The sequence below is a fragment of the Lepidochelys kempii genome, chromosome 5 (assembly GCF_965140285.1).
Source record: "Lepidochelys kempii isolate rLepKem1 chromosome 5, rLepKem1.hap1, whole genome shotgun sequence".
Classification (NCBI taxonomy): Eukaryota; Metazoa; Chordata; order Testudines; family Cheloniidae; genus Lepidochelys; species Lepidochelys kempii.
This window is the reverse complement of record NC_136384.1, coordinates 36,881,508-36,894,550: the sequence shown is the minus strand read 5'-3', so window position 1 is coordinate 36,894,550 and position 13,043 is coordinate 36,881,508.

Here is a 13,043-nt window from a genome sequence, read left to right as displayed (position 1 = left end):
GTTTAACTGGACTCACTATCCAGTCTGAGTTCACTACCGGAGCAGAGGGGGACCCACTTTCTGTAAGCTAAATCTTTCATAATTTCTCCACACCCACCTTTCAAAAATGCAATGCATTTATAGCCATCATTTAATATCATTTCCAGAAACAAACAAAATATATATTAAATCACTGTGTGGAAATGCATCATCATGATTTATGCCAATTAAGCCTGCCAGAGCTTTTCCACCTCTCTCCTACTGGGGGAGCAGAATGTTTCTCTTTCCATTTCAGCCTTCTAGCTCTGAGGCTTACAAAGAGAAATCTTATTTCTAAGGCTTTTTCACTAGTGTTGGCCTTTGAATCAAGGGAGGGATTCTGCGGTCTTTAGAGGGTCCTTGGTATATAGACTAAATCAAATTGTAATTGTACTCTCAACTAAATTGACTCTTCTTGTCTAATCAAAGTGGATCTTCCTACACTGTGCCTGCTGTGATTCATGTCTGATCTAAGTACTTCTGTCATCCAGTGTTTCTGGCCATTTCTGTTCTTGGGAACTCTATTTAAGAAATTACCTAATTCCATCAGTAAGCTTTATGAGCCCACTCGTGTTTATTTAATTATACTTTGAACCAACGCAAGTCAAGGACACATAATTCTAGTCTTATTAGTCCCATTCAGCTCTGAAAAATAACCTCGAGTTAGCATGGGAATATTTTCTCCAATAAGAATAGAATACGCACATAGAATCATGTTCCTACAGACTTATCTAAAAGGGAAGCTATTCAATAAGACATGGCCCACAAACTCCTGCGTGCATGTCTTGCGACACCGATTTCTTTCATTCAGTTAAAAGAATAAGATGCTACACCACAAACATAATTCATAATAAGTATTTGATTTTGTTCATGTACCAGGTTGAATCAGCTCATTCATAAAAAGCAGACAAGAGATGCTAAGAAACTTTCTAGAAAAATACCTCTGTGTCAATACACCAGGAGGAGGGGCCATACCAAAGTAAGATGGATCTCACCCTGAGGAAAATCAGCTCGCTGGGAGGTATGGATCTAAGGAACATGTAAAGTATTGAAGTTTTAGGATTTTAAAAAACAGTCCATAGTGCAGTTTCAGCAACTTCTTGACCTCTTCTTTCCTGGCAAGTACATTAAACACTGTTAAAAGAGACTGAGGATTTCAGAGTGCCCCTTTCAATGTCAGTGGTTTATTTTAATTGAAATACACTGATCATTGTTCTCAGAGGGGCACAGACTTAATGATTATTTTAAGAAGATATATCACACAAAACTGGAAAGTAGAGTTGAGAAATAGCAATGTTTTTCAGATGAAACTGTTTTCCACTGAAAAATGCAGATTAGATGCATGATGCATGATGCATCGGTTGTCCAAAACATTTCATAAATGTGTGTTGAACTCGCCAAATTGTTTGGGTTAAAAAAAAATCCAAAAAATGCCAATGTTTTGACATTTTTTTTTAATGAAAAACTTTTTGATTCAAACGATTTTGTTTATAATTTTACTTCAGTTTTATTAAAATGGTAACAAGACCCTTGAAAAACAAAATAAAATGTTTTTGTGTGGGGTCAAACAAAATGTTTCTTTTGACCCAACTTGATTTTTTTTTTAACTTTTTTGGTTCACCAGAAATTTGGGGGAAAATTATTTCAGGTCAGCCCAAACATTTTGATTTTGTTTTATTTTTCAGTTTTTCCATCAAATCAAAAAATTGGTTATTAACACAGCTCTACTAACAAAGTCTTACAGGTTTATAGCTAGAAGCCTGTTGTACTAAACCATTTATATTTTACATCATCTCGCTACTAAACATCAGGGTTAACATCTGCTTCACCCTCCCATCAATGCAGCCATACAAGAATACGGGCATCCGCTTCACTAAATATTGCCAATTAAACTTTTTTTGTGGGGGGTGGAGGTGGAGATATTTGAGGCAGGCAGCAATGCCATTGTCATGGGGAATGTTGGTGTATAGGGAGGTGACATCCATGGTGGCAAGGATGGTGATCTGAGGGAGGTTGTTAATGTTGCAGAGCTTCTGGAGGAAGTTGGTTGTGTCCTGGAGGAAGCTGGCTTTTTGTGTGGTGAGTGCTTTGAGGATGGTTTCTAGGAGTCCTGATATTCCTTCAGTGCGAGTGCCATGGCCAGATATGATAGGGCTGCCTAGCTTCCCTTGTTGACAATGGACAACACTCAGATATCCACCTCCAACACATTGTGAAACTCATCCATTTCACCCTCACCCATAACAATTCTACAATAAACAACCAATACTTTGTCCAAGAGCCATGGGATGACTCCCCAATATGCCAAGCTCTTCATGGGCCAACTTGAGGAAGAATTTCTGGACAAATGCACCATAAAACTAATGATATACCTGAGATACATTGATATTTTCATCCTCTGGACAGACAACCTAACTCCCTCATAGATTTCCATCACAACTTCAACATCTACCAGCCATCCATCAAAGTCTCTCTAGAACACTCCCGCACCAACATAAATTTCTTGAACACGACTATCAGCTTCAACAATGGAACCCTACAGATAACTATATACAAAAAACCCACAGATTACCTCTCCTGCCTTCACAGATTCAGTAACCACCCCAAACACACCAAGAAATCTCATCATCAGAAGGAAGCTCCCCACAGACCAGGAGCAGCACTAACCACCAACTCAAAGCCGCACTAGACCCTTCCATAACACCAAATGCAAAACTTGCAGACATATCTCCACTGCTATGATGATCACTATCCCTCATAACACACCTTTCAAGATCCATGGGTCCTACACATGCCTATCACAACACGTGGTGTACCTCATCCAGTGCACTAAATGCCCCAATAACAACTATGTGGGGGAAACAAGACAATTGCTACACTCTCAAATAAAGTCTCACAGAAAAATTATAAAAGGCAAAAATATCATATCACACATAGGAGAGCACTTTTCACAAAATGATCAGTCTATATCTGACCTCTCAGTCCTCATCCTCAAAGGAAACTTCCACAACACCTTCAAAAGACAATCCTGGGAGCTTAAATTCATAACTTTGCTAGACACTAAAAATCATGATTTTAATAAAGACACTGGATTTATGGTTTATTACAATGATCTGTAACCCACTAACCCCCCCTTTTTATCCTATGCCCACAGAGGTGTTAATAGGCCACTTCACCTTGAATGGTCTCTTAGAATATGTGTTAAATACTTATACTAAACAACCTGTTCCTCCTTGTATTTAGTTGTAATACTCCGAGGGCATGGCTACACTTGCAAATGTAGAGAGCTTTGAGTTAAACCAGCCTTCGTGGAGCGCAGTAGGGAAAGCGCTGCAGTCTGTCCACACTGACAGCTGCAAGTGCACTGGCGTGTCCACATTTACTGCACTTGCAGCGGCTTTGGGAGCAGTGCATTGTGGGCAGCTATCCCACAGAGCATCTCTTCCCATTCTGGTGCTGTGGGAAGGGGGCGGGAGGGGCAAGACATTCTGGGTCCTGTCCCAATGCCCCATGATGCATCGGTTCGCATCCCGGCAATCCCTCTACTTCCCTTCACAATTGGCACCATCTTTCAACATTTTTTGTACTGCATGCTCTGTCTTCCCTTTTGGTCTGCAGGAATGGAGCCCAAACTGCTGAGGAATATGCTGACGAGTCTCGCCAGCACATCACGTTTGGCAGTCGAGTTAGTCCTTAAGATCCAAAGTGATAGTGAGGACTCCAACGATGATATCAATGCGAGTAACGCACACGACACGAGATTGCTTGTGGCATTCATGGACATGCTCACCACCATGGAACGGCCCTTTTGGGCTCGGGAAACAAGCACTGAGTGGTGGGATCCCATCGTCATGCAAGTCTGGGATGACAAGCAGCGGCTGCTGAACTTTTGGATAAGAAAAAGCCACTTTCATGGGACTGTGTGAGGAACTCACCCCCACCCTGTGGTGCAAGGACACAAGATTGAGAGCTGCCCTGATGGTGGCGAAGCGGGTGGCTATTGCAATCTGGAAGCTGGCAACTCCAGAGAGTTACTGATCAGTCGCTAACCAGTGGGGAAGTCGACTGTTGGAATCGTGTTGATGCAAGTCTGCAGGGCCATTAATCGCATCCTGCTCCGAAGAACCGTGACTCCAGGTAACGTGCATGACATTATGGCTGGCTTGCACAAATGGGTTTCCCTAACTCTAGAGGGGTGATAGATGGGACGCATATTCCAATTCTGGCACCAGACCACCTAGCCTCCAAATACGTTAATCGGAAATGGTATTTCTCTATGGTTCTCCAGGTGTTTGTGGATCACTGACATTAATGCAGGCTGGCCTGGAAAGGTGCATGATGCACTCATGTTTTGGAACACTGGCCTGTTCAGGAAGCTGCAAGCCGGGACTTTTTTCCCAGACCAGAAGATCACCGTAGGGGAAGTCGAAATGCCCATTGTGATCCTTGGAGACCCCGCTTACCCTTTAATGCCATGGCTCCTGAAACCCTACATTGGGAGCCTTGAGAGTAGCAAGGAGTGGTTCAACAACAGGCTTAGCCAGTGTAGAATGACTGTGGAGTGTGCTTTTGGCCATTTAAAGGGCCTCTGGTGCTCTCTGTATGGGAAGTTGGACCTGGCTGATGACAGCATCCCCGCGGTTATATCCGCATGCTGTACCCTCTGTTAGGATATAGATATTCAGGCCTGTCTGTAAAGGCCTATACGCTAAGAATTTAGGTGTATTCTTATCACTTAGCTAGTTATAGAGGTATAAAAGAAAGAATCTAAATCACTGTCTGCCAGTGTAAGGGCCTTCTCTTACTGTGACAGTCTGAGGCCCTGTTCTTAGGCTAAGGCCTTTGGCTAAACAGTAGAGACAGCCATAAGCTGGGAAGCAAATGCTAGTCACATTGAAATAAGGTGCTATTGGGGTGTTAGGGATACAATCCTATCCTGATAATGCCTGTCATCTCCAGAGAAAGGGAAGTGCCTAGAAAATGTAAAAGGAAACTTAGTTTGATAGCATCCTGTCTGGCGAACTCACTTATCAATAGCTGGAATGTGAAATCCTCATTTCTGTGTTTGTTCTATCATTGTAGTCCCCATTTCCCTATTGTTTGTCTGTATAATCTCTGTCTGGTTCTGTGATTGTTTCTATCTGCTGTATAATTAATTTTGCTGGGTGTAAACTAATTAAGGTGGTGGGATATAATTGGTTAAATAATCAAGTTATAACATGATTAGGATTGGTTAGTTAAATTTCAGGAAAATGATTGGTTAAGGTATAGCTGAGCAGAACTCAAGTTTTACTATATAGTCTGCAGGCAATCAGGAAGTAGGGTGGGGGGAATGGGAACAGGGAATGGGGGTGGGGAAATTGGAATCATGTTTTGCTAAGTTGGGGGGAATGGAAATAGGGACACAGGTAAGGCTCTGTGGTGTCAGAGCTGGGAAGGGGGACACTTAGGAAGGAAACTGGAATCATGCTTGCTGGAAGTTCACCCCAATAAACATCGAATTGTTTGCACCTCTGAACTTCGGGTATTGTTGCTCTCTGTTCATGCGAGAAGGACCAGGGAAGTAGGTGGGTGAAGGAATAAGTCCCCTAACACCCTCCACAACGTTTGTGAAGGGAAGGGTGAAAGATTCACTCAGGCATGGAACTCAGAGGTTCAACACCTGGAGGCTGAATTTGAACAGCCAGAGAGCAGGGCTATTAGAGGGGCCCAGCGCAGGGCTGCAAGGATTAGGGATGCCTTGAGAGAGCAATTTGAGGCTGAAAGCCACCTGTAATGTCTGGTGCCCCGCATGGGAGTGAAGTGCGGTAGTTCCAATGTTAGTAGGAATCTGTGTTTGTTACGTATGATACACTGATTTGCAGTGCCTGTTGCTTTCCTGGGCTAAGGTATCTTTTATGTTATGCAATAATAAAGAATGTTTTCAAAGCAAAAAAAATCCATTTAATGAAAATAAAATGCATTTATTGAAAAGAAACACAACTGCTTGGGAAACAGAAAGGGCAAGGGGGTGGGGTGGGGAACGGTACAATCACAGGTTTGCATATGTCCTGTTATCATGCTCAGCATTCCTGTTTGGAGTGCTGTGCAATGAGTGCTGCACTTCAGGATGGCTATGCTGCATGGTGATTGGGGTTGAGTGCAGTGGGTAAGGGTCGTAGTTTTCAGGGCTGGGTGGTGAAGCTACAGGTGTTGGAGGCAGCTGGTGGCGATAAGAACCTGGATGTTGGGGAAAGTGAGTTGGAGGTGACATGGGGGCACAAGGGAAAGAGTTTTGGGACAAGGGCTGCAACGGGGGCAGTAGTACTCCGCCTGCATGGTTACAAGTGCCTGGATGGAGTCCACTTGGCACTCCATGATGCTTATCAGCCGCTCTGTGCTTGGGTGCCGGCGATCCACATTCTGCTGGTGGACCCTCCTTTCACACTCCCACCACTCCTGAACTTTTTGATTTTCATTAAGGGAGCGCTGCGTGACTTCATGCATCATGTCCGCTTTACTTCTACGTGGCCTCTTCCTGATTCTTTGCAGCCTCTCGGCTGGTGATAACATTAACGGCTGAGATCTCAAGGTTGCATCTGTAAAGGCAAAATGCAACACTTAACAGAGGCAGCATTGTTCACACCAGACAGAGCAATGATTCTCCATACTTAAGGAGGGCAAGCACAGTCTACACAGTAGTATAATTTGCCCGTCTCAAAGCGAGCACACAACGCCCAGGAGCCCCAAAATGGAGAGTAAGCACAGGATCAAGGGTGACTGATTCTTTCATGGCTGTACGGTCCTTTCATGGCTGTACTGTCCTCTGTGCCTTGGGGAGAGCCAACAGCTGCAGGGGGCCCCTATACTGAACACTCTCCCCACATTTTCCACAGGAGTTTTTCCTGGAAGATATCTCACTGCTGTGGGTGACCTGGGAAGCAAGGGAGGGTCTTCTACTACAATGGCTTCTGCCTTGGCCCATACGCAGCTTGCCTATGTGCAGCAATTGTCCCCCTACCCCTCGTGGCACAGTGACGCGGACATGTTAGCCTGACTGGAACAAGGACCACAGTGGCTCTCCCACAAAACCTGAGCAAGTGCATTGCTCAACTTCTGGACGAGACCTTTGAAGAGATCACTGAGGCCGCCATTACCACGGTGTGAGAGAGCACATTAACGCCCTATTCCGCATCTAGGCATGCATGCAGCCCTAACCCTCCTTGCCCCAAGAGTCCGCACCGAATAACTTCCTTTCCAAAATAAAAGCCACTTACCGGGAACCTCCTCTGGTCTTTGTCCTTCCCCAAACACCAGCTGCCGTGACTGGCTACCTTCCTCCTGGCTTGAGAACAGCTCCTGGCTGCATGAATCTTCCTCTGCCTCAGCACCCTCGCTCCCGCTTTGCTTCTCCTCCTCTTCCTCCTGCCTTGTTGAACTGGGCTCTGAAGTGTCCATGGTGGTACTCGGAGTGGAGATGGGGTCGCCCCCAAGTATTGCGTCCAGCTCTTTGTAAAAACGGCAGGTCGCGGGGGCAGCACCGGAGTGGCTGTTTGCCTAACGGGCTTTGCGGTAGGCATTCCGCAGCTCCTTCACTTTAACCCTGCACTGCAGTGAGTCCCGGTCATGGCTCCTTTCCATCATGTCCCTTGATATCTGTCCGAAGGTATCGTAATTCCTATGGCTGGAGCGCAGCTGGGACTGGACAGCTTCCTCCCCCCAAATACTGATGAGATCCAGCACCTCGTCATTGCTCCATACTGGGGATCACCTGGCATGTGGAGACATGGTCAGCTGGAAAGATTCGCTGAGAGCACTCCACACCTGGCTGAGCAAACAGGAAGGGGATTTTCAAAATTCCCAGAGAATTTAAAGGGCGGGTTTGACAGTTGGTCACCTGAGGGCAGGGCAGTAGTGTTCAAAGTGATGACCAGAGTGGCTAGAACAGGCATTGCGGGACACTTCTGGAGGCCGATCAGAGCGCCCTAACAGACCAGGACGTCCACACTGGCACTGCAGCGCTCCAGCAGGGGTGCATCAAACGTTATTCCACTCACCGAGGTGGAGTACCAGGAGCACTCTAGCCGCGGAGTCAGAGCGCTCTGCGTGCCTTGCCAGTGTGGACATGTCGTGAGTTAGAGCACACTGGGCTGCTTTAATGCGCTCTAACTCGCAAGTGTAGCCATGCCCTGAGTACCTCCCAGACCTGAAGAAGAGCTCCGTGTAGCTTGAAAGCTTGTCTTTCTCTCACCAACAGAAGTTGGCCCAGTAAAATACATTACCTCACTGTGACGGGTTCGATCACGGAAACCCCCTTGGGACTGTCACCTGATGTGCTGACACTACCTCTGAGCCCATTTTCTCTGTCAGTTTGGGCCTCCAGAACCCTGCCTATAATGTTTTGTTCAGAGTTACGAATGACCTCCATTCCCGAGGTGTTTGTAACTGAAGTTCTACTGTATATTTAAAACTGATTGTGTGCTTTATTCCTCTTCCCTACCCCGCTTAGATTATGAGCTCTCCTTCCTCATCATCTTAGATTATGAGCTCTTTGGAACAGTCTTCCTACGTGTTTGGACAGCATATTGTAAATGCTATCATAATCAAAAAAATAATTGGGATGTGAAGGCCATAAAATTGGATAACTTTCTGTAAAACTTAACATTCAAGCAGAGTTCCAAGAGCTGCCTAAATCATTGTTCATTTCACAGCACAGCAGGGAAGAGAACGAACAGGCAAACTAAATTATTGCAATTAAGCAGAAGGAAAGGAAGAGTGGAGATAGAAATAAATCAGGGAAAGGGCAGCAGTGACCAATGCTAAAACATGATCATGATTTTGCCAATTGGGATGGGAAGCAGACTGCTATCAAAATAAAAAAAAATAAATGGGAGTCTTCAGCTTTTATAGCTTGCCTCCAATCTTTCAGTTAACGTATTTGAAAATTTTAAAAGAATATACAGTTCTGCTGCATGAACTGAAACATTTAACTCTCGGCATTAGAGCCGGGCAAATAACTGATTTTTTGGTTCACTGTCAGTTCCTTTAAAAGAAATGAAAAAATTATGTTGAGTCAAAACAGAGCATTTTTGGAATTTTCAATGAATTAAAAAGTTGGAAAAATTTTGTTTTAGGTCAAATAAAATATTTTGTTTTGGGCATTTTTAACAAAAAGCAAAGGAAATGAAAGTCTAGATTCACAAAACAAGGAGGAGGAGGAGGAGATGGTGGTGCCCCTAATAATCTGTAGCCCACTGGTTAGGACACTCACCCAGGATGGAAAAGACAGGTTAAAATTCCCCCTTTGCCGGACTTTTTCAGGCTGCACAGTTCCCTGACTACACTGTGCTATGTCCAGCAACCCAGGCTGCCTAAAGAGGCCAGTGTCTGTGCTTTGCGCTCTCTGAAAAGGCTATGAACAGCTGTAATTGCCAGCAGTCACAAGTCATCACACTGCTCTTTATAAGCAAGCTCATTTATTTTTAAGGTGAAAGCATTACCAAAAAAAAAGCATATAAAAACAATGGGAGTTCCTATACACATGCTAAAAACCACCAGTTTTATGAGTCTCAGTAGTCCAAAGACCTTCCAATCCTTCCCAGAAAGGATTGGAGCTCCCCTTAGATAGAAGGTCCTGTCCATTTGATGGATCAGAAGGAAGATCCTGAGTCAGTTTAAACTCAGGATATTTATCCAATGTTCTTTCTTTATCTGATGGTCTCTGGAGAATCTTGTCATGGTACTTCTCTGGAGGTGTTACAACCTGAGTGAATTTGCCTAATCAGCCCCCACTGTTCTTAGTTCCTGGAGTAGCTGTGGTCACCTTCCCTCATGAAATTTGATGCAATCCCTGGCCCACAGCGATACAGTAAGAGCTCCCAAAGATATTGCAGGAAATTGTCATATCTGTCACAAAGTGTGTTCCTCTTTCGTGTCTTGCTTAAAAACCTCAGTTTCTCAACCCTGCAAATTTACATGGCAATAATAAAACTTTATTAAAAGATGTGAATAAACTCTCAGTCTCTGAGGATGCCCAGTCCACAAATTATACAATTCACAGAGCCAGAAGACTTCTGTCCACCAGGCTCTGCAATGCTGGGACCCTCCGGTTCCAGGGCTTGGAGCAGTGGCTTCACTATCTGCATCCAAACAGCTGGCAAAGGATTTTTTAAAAAATGCATTTGTTGTAATAGAAACACAGATATTTCATTATTTTTGTCTGTTAAGCCACAGAGCCTGTGCAAAGAGGCTCTGCAGCAGTAGCAGTTCCCAGGAGAATGATGACAGACTCTGATGGAATTTTTTATTGGTGATCAGAAGAGGCACATTGCAGCAGCCATCTTTACATTGGTGCAATGCATGCACCTATGCTGGCTCAAATGGTGTGGAAGGGGTTCTGGACCAGGGAAACCCTCCCATTTTTCAGGACTCTGGCACCAGCTGTCCTAGATCCTCCCAGTCCTTGAGCCCAAGGTTGGACTTTAAAGGGTACACGGGGGAAGGCCCTATGTGTCCTCTGCCCCTGCTTGCTTAGATGCACAGGGTCAGCCATAATCTGGCTCTTTTTGTTAGCAAGTGAGCTGTGAAAACTGTGCTTGTTACCTTTCTATTTTCAGACTTGTTTTTAAATGCCTTTTTTGCCCACCTTTTGTTTGACATCACTGCTGTGCTTTCTCAATCTCTCTACTGACAACAACACCATGCTAGAGCCACCATGCAATGTACAGGTATCTTTCAAAGATTTCCCTTCTGATAAATACATGATATTGTGAAGGTAAATACATCATGTGAACCACCTCACACAGTCTTGGTGCCACAATGGTGCCATGTGGCCGGCTGGGAGCTATAGAGGTGCCACAAGCTGAGATGCATTACTTAGACTTCCATCTCTTGCCTTTTAGGTTAAAGCACCCCTAAAGCCAGTGCTTTTACACTTGGTTTCCCAACATCTCCGCTCTGTAAGACAAGTTCTGATGTCTATGGCTTTTTGTGATCTGCACTATGCTTCCTGGCTGAGAACAACAAAACAGCTACCAGGCCCCCACACTGCCTCTTTAAAGTAGAATAATCAAGATAATTGTAATACATTCCTAGTAAAAATGCAATCTCTAACTTATGCTGCTTTAAATATAAAATAACTTATTTGTGCTTTGTGGGGAGAGTGAAGGCGGGGGGAAAACATGGGCCCCAGTCTCATGCAGTCAGGTCAAACATGCAGCTTAGCTTAGAAAGAACCAAACCATCTAGTCTTAAAATGGAACTGGATACATTTACAAACAGGATTATATGATAAGGTTGCCTGCAATAGCAGGGAACTGGACTTGATGACCCAGAAGGTACCTTCCTATGGTTCTAACCACAAAGACGACTTTAGTGTAGGACATTGCACAGAGCACTATAATTTCTAAGTGCTACTTTAAAACATAAATTGGTAATCTTTGCATTTGAAGAAAAACAGGAACTTATTTCCAGTTAAACTAAATTAAAGCCTTAGAAATATCTGTTCAGTCTTTGGTCTTTATTTGGGAGGGTTAAGGGAGAGCTTTAGGGTGGGCTTTAGAATAAGCTGATGAGGAAAGGCTTAGCTCTACAGTGCATTGTTTTGTTTTGTTTTTAAAATAGTGTTCCTCATCAGCTTGCAAGTCTCCATAAGAATGAGTTCATCTCCCTAAGGACTATTTTTTTACAAACTTAGAACTGGTATAAATAGTATAAACCAGTCTTTTGTATCCAAAGTGCAAAATAGAATTTGTAAATCAACATTTTATTAAGGTTTTATTGGTGTGATTTATAATTCGTTCAAGGGGGACATACAGTAGAAAATTACCTAACAACAAATCCAAAGCAGCAAACGCAGACAGAAATGCAAAACAACCCTACATCAGTAACCAGAGCAGTATTTTATTAAGGAAGTGATGCTGTGGTGGAGTCACCGGATGACACTGTTACACATAGTATTATAAATACTTATTCAAAGACTGAACACTGCTCACATGCTAAGAAGAAATATGGTATTGTTGTCCACTTTATGATTAACTCCTTTTGGGGGGAAACAGTGGCAAGCAGCAAGAAAGTTTGTTCTCTGCCTTAATCTCTCTAACTAAAGTCAATTTTTGAGGCAGAGTTGTTTCTTGGAGACTGGGCTTTGTTTTTGGGGTTGAGATTCCTGAAATAGGGAATTACCTGCATGCCATCTGTGACCACCTCTGCTTAATGAATGGTGCGTGTAATATAAACAAGTTGCACTATGAACATACCTAACTCCAAGTAATTGATGTCTTCTCCCCCAAGAAGCCCACCTGCAAACACCCTGACATCTGCTATCAGTTTACAGAAGGGAAACAATAATATGCTTATTGTTCTGTAGTAGGTTTCAGAGTAACAGCCGCTTTAGTCTGTATTCGCAAAAAGAAAAGGAGTTCTTGCGGCACCTTAGAGACTAACCAATTTATTTGAGCATAAGCTTTCGTGAGCTACAGCTCACTTCATCGGATGCATACTGTGGACAGTGTGCATCCGATGAAGTGAGCTGTAGCTCACGAAAGCTTATGCTCAAATAAATTGGTTAGTCTCTAAGGTGCCACAAGTACTCCTTTTCTTTGTTCTGTAATATACATTGCTGAAATAATACAATATTTATTCTTCCCTAAAATTTATTAGGCAGGCCCCAATCCTGAAAATACTTATGTTAATTTTATGCTTAATTTTATGAGAGCAGGCCCATATAGCTCAATGGGACTATGCATGTGCTTCCATGGTTTGTAGTTCATATGGATACATAAACAAAATCTACCTTGTGGCACAACATAAAGCCTTGCAGTTATCCTCAAGCCCAAGCTTTGTTTCATTCAGAATAGTCCCGTCTTCATGGAATTCTTTTTTATTTAAATCACCTTCACATACATTACTAAGAAAAGACAGTCTCTTAACCTTGCTAATGCTCGAACCTTGATATATATATCGAGCACCAACTGGCTTTGATTATTGTAGTGCTCTTCACGCAAACCATTCTGCAAGTGCTTGGCCTGCAGTTTCTTGGAGTTTTA